The sequence below is a fragment of the Heterodontus francisci genome, chromosome 47 (assembly GCF_036365525.1).
Source record: "Heterodontus francisci isolate sHetFra1 chromosome 47, sHetFra1.hap1, whole genome shotgun sequence".
NCBI classification, from domain to species: Eukaryota; Metazoa; Chordata; class Chondrichthyes; order Heterodontiformes; family Heterodontidae; genus Heterodontus; species Heterodontus francisci.
This window is the reverse complement of record NC_090417.1, coordinates 10,057,305-10,065,982: the sequence shown is the minus strand read 5'-3', so window position 1 is coordinate 10,065,982 and position 8,678 is coordinate 10,057,305.

Genomic DNA, 8,678 nt, shown 5'->3' with positions numbered 1-8,678 from the left:
TTCAATGCAATCGAGGTGCTCAATGTGAGATGAGTTTTCTTCAGGGAGGGAAGCTTGTGGAGAGAGCATTTTCATTGAAGGATCACAGCAGAAATAATGAAGTTTATCAGTCAATAGTATATTTAATAAAAGCAAAATACTGCGGATGCTGGAAATCTGAAATAAAAACAAGAAATGCTGGAACCACTCAGCAGGTCTGGCAGCATCTGTGAAAAGAGAAGCAGAGTTAACGTTTCGGGTCAGTGACCCTTCTTCGGAACTGACAAATATTAGAAAAGTCACAGGTTATAAGCAAGTGAGGTGGGGGTGGGGCAAGAGATAACAAAGGAGGTCTAGATTGGACCAGGCCACATAGCTGACTAAAAGGTCACGGAGCAAAGGCAAACAATATGGTAATGGTGTGTTGAAAGACAAAGCATTAGTGCAGATTAGGTGTTAATACACTGAATATTGAACAGCAGCAAATGCAAACCTGAAATAAAAGTGGGTAAGCAAACTGAACAAACTAAGATGAAATGAAATAAATGCAAAAAAAAGATTGTAAAAAATGTAAAAAAAAAGGGAAGAAAAAATAACTAAAAATGAAAGTAAAATGGGGGGCTGTCATGCTCTGAAATTATTGAACTCAATGTTCAGTCCGGAAAGCTGGCTCAGCTGATCATGGTCTGCATAGCACTTGACACATTACAAATGGCTCCAGCTCCTTGAGCGAAGGAGGGAAAGGACACTGCTTCCTACTGGGATCCAGTAAGTCCTTCTGGTCAATGCCCAGGTTTGGAGGTAAATTGAGCAGGATGGGGCTTGACTGTGGTGCCCACTGCTGTCAGCTAATATGGCAACACCATCATCTTGACACCCAATGAAGTACTGGAGAACAGTCGTGATCCATAGAACAACACCCCTGCAAGAGGCAGCACATTCAGAACAGGAGGGAAGAAAAATTGTCGGGGAGAAAAAAAGAAATAACTCAATGATATCACAGCATGTGAAGAGACGATATCCTCAGGGGACTCGTTAAATATGAAACATTCTCAGTTTCTTGACATGACCCAAAGGCCCACAAGTGAGACTGTGTCCATGTGTTATGCAGATCAGGTGAGGCTGCTTCATATTTTTGCAGTCTGCAGGAGTTCCGTGGAGGGTAGTCTGTTTATACTGTGGAATGCATTGCTGAATTAGGAAGTCAGAGTGTGTCAGATAAATCAACACTGAAAAATGTTCCCCGACCATCAGAGAATGTGGAAAAGCAGGATACTGTGAATTACAATAAGTAAAATAATAGCCTAATCCCACACTGGTTCGCATCTTTATCAGCCAAACCACTGGGGGAGCTTTACCCTGTATCTAGGTTGCCCTGAACTTTAATCAACCTCTTTACTGTCTGCGATTCATTCTTTACGTTCCCTTGCTCCTTCACTGTGTCTCCCTTCAATTGATTTGACATTGATTGAAGGGATGTAGATTGGAAAATAAGCAATTTTGTAAATTGAGCATGTTCTCATTGGAATTTGAAAGTTCAGACATTATATGATTGCTGTTTATAATATACGAAAGGGACCATATAATGTAGATCACAATAAGCTACCTTATCCAGATCAGTCGAACCAGAGGGCACTTGAAAAGGGATAAATTCAAAACTATTATGCGCATTCTTTCAGTGAGCGAGAGGTAAAACTATGGGCTGGATATTATGCCAGGTGGACGGGAGCTGGCCATCGACGTAAAGGTCGGTGGCGAACCCACTTCCGCCCAGCCCAGGGATATGTCCCGCATTTTACGGATCCCCGGGCTTCAATTGGTCCGAGGCAGGACTTCGACCCTGTTGAGGGAGGAAGTCCCTCCTCATGAAGCTGCTGGCCAATCATCGGGCTGGCAGCTCTTAGTCCCAGCAGTGCCACCAGGAGCGGGGGCCACTGCTAGGACTGCAGCCCAGCTGAGAACATGGAGCCAGGACTGCAGGTAAGTTTGGTTTACCTCGCCAGGGAAATTGGTCACGTCCCTGCGAGGCATGAATGGTCCTTTGGAGGGAAGGAGGGGGCGTCTTGGGTTCTGGGGGTGGTTGGGGAAGGTGGGGGTGGCACTCAATTGGGCACCCTGTGCCCATTTGTCAGAGCCTACCCCCGGGGCACTGTGGGGCCGCCAGCTTTCACTGGGTGGCCGGTCAGGTTTCCTGGACGCCCACTTGCCACAGGTAAAATCCCCATGGAGGCAGACTCCCAGAGAGATAGTGGACGTAATCAACATTGATACATTCAACTGCAAGTTAAATAGGTTTCTTTCAGAAAATACTATTTTGGGATATGTTAAATGATTAATTTGAGATGTGACATGTGATAAGTGCTGCAGGCTTGTGAAGAACAAGTGACTTTGGACCTATGGTTCCTAAAGCTCTCCAGCACTGGGGGTTTCCTCACCTCCTGTCTGGGTCTGTTGCAGACTAATTGATAGAAATTCATTGCCACGATTAATCAACAACTCCATTAGCGTTGTGTCATGTAGCTATTATGATGGGGATGCCCTTGATCTTTTTTCATCTCAGTTCCAATATTCATGTTCCTTTGTGTTTTCCTCATTGAGGATGTTGTTCAGTCACTCCTTCTCGATCTTATTTCTACGTCGCTAACCCCAAAATAATTGAAGAGACGTGAGAAAAAAAGTCCTTGATGTAGAGAATAATTAGAATGTGGGCCAACTACATTGAAGCAGTTTCCATCAAAACTTTTGTTTGAAAAAATATGATATCAAAGGGATTGGGGAACAAATAGGAGTGTGTAATCAAATTAGGTAGCTGATGAAGATATACAGCATAGACTCAACGGACCGAACACCTGTTTCTGTGCTGTCATGATTAATGGCCGAACAGTACCGAACAAAACAAAGAATGGCGACTACATCTCCTGGATGGCAAAAAATATCACATTGCTCGACATTTTTGCAAGCCAATATAATATTTACAATTTATTTGTCAGTAAAAAGCAACACAGAAGCAAAAGAAGTGTGAAAAAGCAGAATACTTCTATCAGCAGACTGGAATTAGCCTATGAAGGTAACCGTTTCAGAAAGTTGCCAGTTTACAGTCCCTTGGAATCTAACAGTTCCTCAGAAGAGTTTTCTCTTCCTTCTGTACACAGTTCGCGGTCTTTCAGGATGAGATGGAACAGAATGTGAGAGCAACACCTGTTCACAAAATGTGGATCTCTTGGTCAGGACTAATGCCCTGCAGTCAGCAGTGGTATACATACAGACTTCCTCTTCGGAAACAAACAAAAATGTTAGCAGTTTTCACACTGACAAAGGGATAAGGGCTTCTCACTACTGACTTCTCCTTTCATATTTCCCTCAGACTGGCTTTCACACCAGAAAACACATCTTGGTCTGCCACATGAGTAGTTTAGACTTGCTGTTCCAAGTATCAAATTGGAATTATGCATTTTCTGAACAAAGGCCCTTTGTTCTTTCCTCACACTGTCTCCTGCTTCCTTATATTTTGTGTTCATCAGTGGAAGCATACTCCAGTTTGGACCCAGTTACTTGAAACTATCGGTGTATTAAAAGTTGACTACAGCATTGCACTTGTTGTAATTTTGTGCATACTGCCTGCAACACTTTCCCCATCACATTTTTCCAACTTACCATGAAATATGTCACAGGTGCAGGCTGGTACAAAACAATCATATGATATTAAGAACAAAGAAAGTAAAAATGACAATATTTGTTGGGTTGATTTTGACCTTGACCTCTTTGCTGACTCTTGCTGGGCTTCTTTTCCGCTCCGTTAAAATGATTCCACATCTGCAAACACCAAGTGAGCCACTCTGAAACATTCTCCAGTCACAGACAGTGAAGTTTTGCTCCACTTAATGCTCTCTCTGAGATCACACCACACCGACATCTGTAGCCTCCGTCACGGTCCAGCCCAGAGTTGTCCAACAAATGGCCTGCGTGGTCGAACCCAGCCCACCGAACATTTCCATCCGGCCTGCCAATCTGCCTGTGCCTCACCTCTGATTGACTGCTGTATATCAGGCAGAGGGTGTAGGTGAGACCTGCGCCTGATGGGTGGAGGAGCCCGGTCTGTGACTGGTCACTTCTTGTGACTGTCAAGGGCCGCCCGGGTGGGGTTAGCACTGATTGGTGGAATGCAGCGCAAGCACCCGGGGAATGGCCGCTCCTGTTGCAGTTGCGCGGTTTAGTAAATGTTCTGTATCGTGCACAGTAGGCAGGTTCCCACCTTCATTCGCCCCAACTTAAATAAAACAGGCATGGTAGTTATCTGATAGTGGGAATGGCTGCTGCCGGGAGCAAGGAACACGGAGTGAGGGAGACAGAGAGAGGGGGGCGGAGGGTGCAGAGCCAGCGAGGGGGGGGCGGAGGGCGGAGGGCGCAGAGCCAGCGAGGGGGGGGGGCGGAGGGCGCAGAGAGAGAGAGTGAGAGGCAGAGGGTGCAAAAAGAGACCGACAGAGAGGTGGGGACAGAGAGAAACAGACAGAGAGGTGGGGAGAGAGAGAGAGAGAGACAGAGACAGAGGGGGGGGATGGAGCGAGAGACAGAGGGGGGGGATGGAGCGAGAGACAGAGGGGGGGGATGGAGCGAGAGACAGAGGGGGGGGATGGAGCGAGAGACAGAGGGGGGGGATGGAGCGAGAGACAGAGGGGGGGGATGGAGCGAGAGACAGAGGGGGGGATGGAGCGAGAGACAGAGGGGGGGGATGGAGCGAGAGACAGAGGGGGGGGATGGAGCGAGAGACAGAGGGGGGGGATGGAGCGAGAGACAGAGGGGGGGGATGGAGCGAGAGACAGAGGGGGGGGATGGAGCGAGAGACAGAGGGGGGGGATGGAGCGAGAGACAGAGGGAGGGGACGGAGCGAGAGACGGGGGGGATGGAGCGAGAGACGGGGGGGATGGAGCGAGAGACGGGGGGGGGGGGGAGCGAGAGACGGGGGGGGGGAGCGAGAGACGGGGGGGGGAGCGAGAGACGGGGGGGGGGGGAGCGAGAGACGGGGGGGGGGGGGGGAAGAGAGCGACAGAGACGGGCGGGGGGGGGGGGGGGGGGGATACGAGAGACAGAAACAGAGAGTGGGGAGAGAGATCAAGGTCTCTCCTGACAGACGGACATCAAGCCAGGAAACATGGCATCACGACATGAAGCGTGCAGGCAGAGATTCACTACTTATGCAATGCCAGGTTTGTCACTAAATCAGTGATCAATATATTGACGAGATGTTCGTAGTCTTGTCATTTAAAGCTTTTTCACAAGAATGCACATTTGTTATTGTTTGACACAAAATATATTTTTAATGCCTTCATCTTTCCCACGGTTTGGAAATCTGGTGATTTTCCCAAAGATAATATTCGGAGGAAAAAGCTTACTTTAAGTGTTGAGTTTGAAAGAGGAAAAATAAGGGCAGGGCAGAGGTGCAGTTGAGATGCTGGCTCGTTAAGACGCTGATAAACTCGCTTCGATGTTTCCTTATGGACTACAAATAATCAGCAATTTTGTAGCTTGTCTCTGTAAATGATAAAACACTTCACACCACCTTGTTGGAAGGCTTTGGATCACTTTGTGGTCAGGCATAAAGCAGAGTTCTAGACACCTAAAATGCAGGCTAGCTGTTGAAGTTGAAATGCTGCAAAAAAGGCAGGTACAAAAAGTTAGATTGCAGACGAAGTCCTATCTTCAAGATGACCCAGTGAAGTGGGACAAGGAAGCAGATACTTTTTTTTTACACCATTGTGCAGAGCTAAGTTGCATCAATTGGACCTAGTGAAGATGGCCATAACTGGGGCTCTGTACATTCACCTTACTGTGGAATAAAGCAGCTGAATGATGCAAGCCTTATCATGTCTAGTGTTAATTCAGTCCATCTTGAGAGATTGAAGAAACAGACACTCAAACAACTTAAGGATCTGGTCCCAACAACAATCAGGTGCCATTGTTACTGCTGCATTACAAATACACCCGACGCAATGATTCGAAAAATCAGATCCTGATACCTCTTCAGGCAATGACTGACTCCATTGTATCAGACAAGGTAACTACAACAGACCCGAATTCATATCACCTCTTTATTCAGCTAGAATTAGAAGTAGACAGGAAAATTTGTCCCATGATTCTGATCTGCAGGACTTAATATCAGTCCCTGTTTATACTGTTTTTATAAAGACATACCGCTGCTTAATCAGCGGTTCTTCTGTGCAGTACTTCCACCAGAGTCTCTGATTGCAAGATAAACATTGCCATTCCTGCAGGTCACAGGGTCCCAGATCTGGCCTGAATTAGCCTATCTCAAGCAGAGAGGAAATTGTGGAGGTGAGAGATGACAATTGGCCTCAGTACTACTGGAGTGGGGGGGGGTGAAATCAGAGCAGGGTCCCACTCCTGATCACTGTCCAGGGTCTCTGTTTGAAAAAGGATGAGTGTGGACATCTGCTGAGGACAGTTTCAGGCTCAGATTCTCAGCCAAACTACCACCTTGATTCACCTTGCAAAAAAAGGACATCAAGAGCAGAGCACTGCTTTGCATCCCATGCAGTTGTCCTCCATTAAGAATCAGTACCTACCTAAGAGAGCCTTTAAATCCCCCAACATCTTGCCAAACCATACCTCAGACCCTGCAATCCTCCGACTTCAGCCTTGTGTGCATCTTCTCAGTCCCACTATTGGTGGCAGAGCCTTGAGCCGCATTGACCTACTCTCTTGAAATTCCTTCCTAAACGCCTGTACTTTCCACCTGCCGCGCCTTCAAAAAGGATTTTCAAAGCCCACCCCAATCGGTCACGCCTCCCAGCCTCCCTCAGCCCGATCTATTGCCATTTGTGGAGTGCCTTGGGAGACATTGTACATAATGCAAGTCGTCACTGCCAAAGGAAGAAAATTAGAAGGAAACAGCAAACATGAAACCTCTGTGCACCCCAATCGCCATGCTAAAAACAGTTAAGCTTTGTTTTCCTCAAAGGTTAGTATTAGATGCATTCCCTAGGAAGGCTACTTTCCAACTTGAAATGGTGATTACAGTACAGTTTACATCTCTGACATCACTAACAGATCTAATCCGCAAGTGCTCTTAATGCAATAAAAAATGAGCTGCACCAATATGGTCACAATTCACATGACACTCACTGAAACTCACTATTATTTTTCTGGACTCTCAAATGATCTGAATCCAGTTTGAGATCAGTAACAGCCAGACACACAAAACACTGCATGGTGAGAGCATGGATGCACCGAGTTTCATTGTAGTATGTCTATATATAGTTAAAATTGGGATTCACTCCTCTGTTACGCAAGTGCCTCTGTGTTTCGTTCAATATATTTTTTGAGGATTCATTTTTAAAAGATTGAAGAAAGGTGAAACTTGGGGATTTTCCAAGGGGGTCATGTAAAGGCCACTTGACTTTGAAAAGCAGGGCCTGGAATTGTTTTTTTAAAAAAGGGGCACTGAGAGGTCTTGTGAGAAAAACAAACCTTTCTGGGAAACCACCTGACTTCCAGCAACAAGCCTTTCCGGGAAACCACCTGACTTCCAGCTCAATAAACAAGAGAACTTTGGACACCTGGAGAAGTTGTTTACGAAGAATTGACAGTTCAAGATAAATGGATGTCAGTTGGTTGACCACCTGTTTTCAGTTCCGATTTTGAATTGTTTAGTGTTGGGGTTGAACTGTACAAAAAGGCAGCCAACTTGCAAGGAGAAGAAAGAACTTCCAAGGGGAGAAGAGAATTCCCAAGGAAGGAGAGAAGACCACAACTCAGCTCAGCTTTCCAGCACCTCTCCAAAAGACCCTGAGAAGTCCACTGTGTCAAATCTTCTCCGTCTTTGAAGAAAAGCCTGCTAAATTAATTCTCAACGCTGCCTGAAAAGAACTGTTCGAAAAGATCCCAGTGACCTGTCTACATGGACTCGGAGGCCAGACTGTATGCCAGTTTTGGAACACAACATATCACATCTGCCTATTTCTTCAAGAATGAGCAAGTATTCAGCCCAAGTGTTTTTTTGTCTGGAATGGAGGTCTAAAAACAAAACACGCTTTATTTTTTCAGTTAACCGGTGGACATCTGTGTGTGAGAGTGCGTGAGGGGGCGGAGGTAAAAAGGGAACTTTAATCTTTCAATCTGTGTGTTAACGCTTTATTTCATTTCTGGTTAAGACTTGTTTTATTATAAACTGATAATTGTCTATTAATGAAAGCTGGTTGGTGTGTTTTGTTCTGGGATAAAAATAGAGTCCATGATTGACCGTACGGGAAAGAATTTAAAATATATGTTGTGACCCGTGGAGAAGTGGAACTAGAAAAAACAGTGCACTCCTCCCGCCTCGGTCACAAAAAATGTCATCTTTCAATGTGATTTTGCAACATCTTGTGTTTCCTGTTGGCCTTCTTCTTTGACATAAGAAAAATGCTGCATTTAATTGTCGTATGATTGCTTTTAAGCGTGATGTCCCTTTAAGATCTTAGTACGTTCATGAGCTAAGGACCAGATGCAGTCATGTGACTACAAGCCTGAGTCACTCTGCTACTTTAACACCTCAAGGCAAGTTCTGTAAATCATCAGCTCTGTACTGCATAACAGTTAGCTGTTTAATAAACCTGTATGAGATCTTCAACCAACTGGACTCCATGCACACCATCTTATGTTGCATCAGTGGTGGTGAGAAAACAAAGTCTAAGATTGAAGTC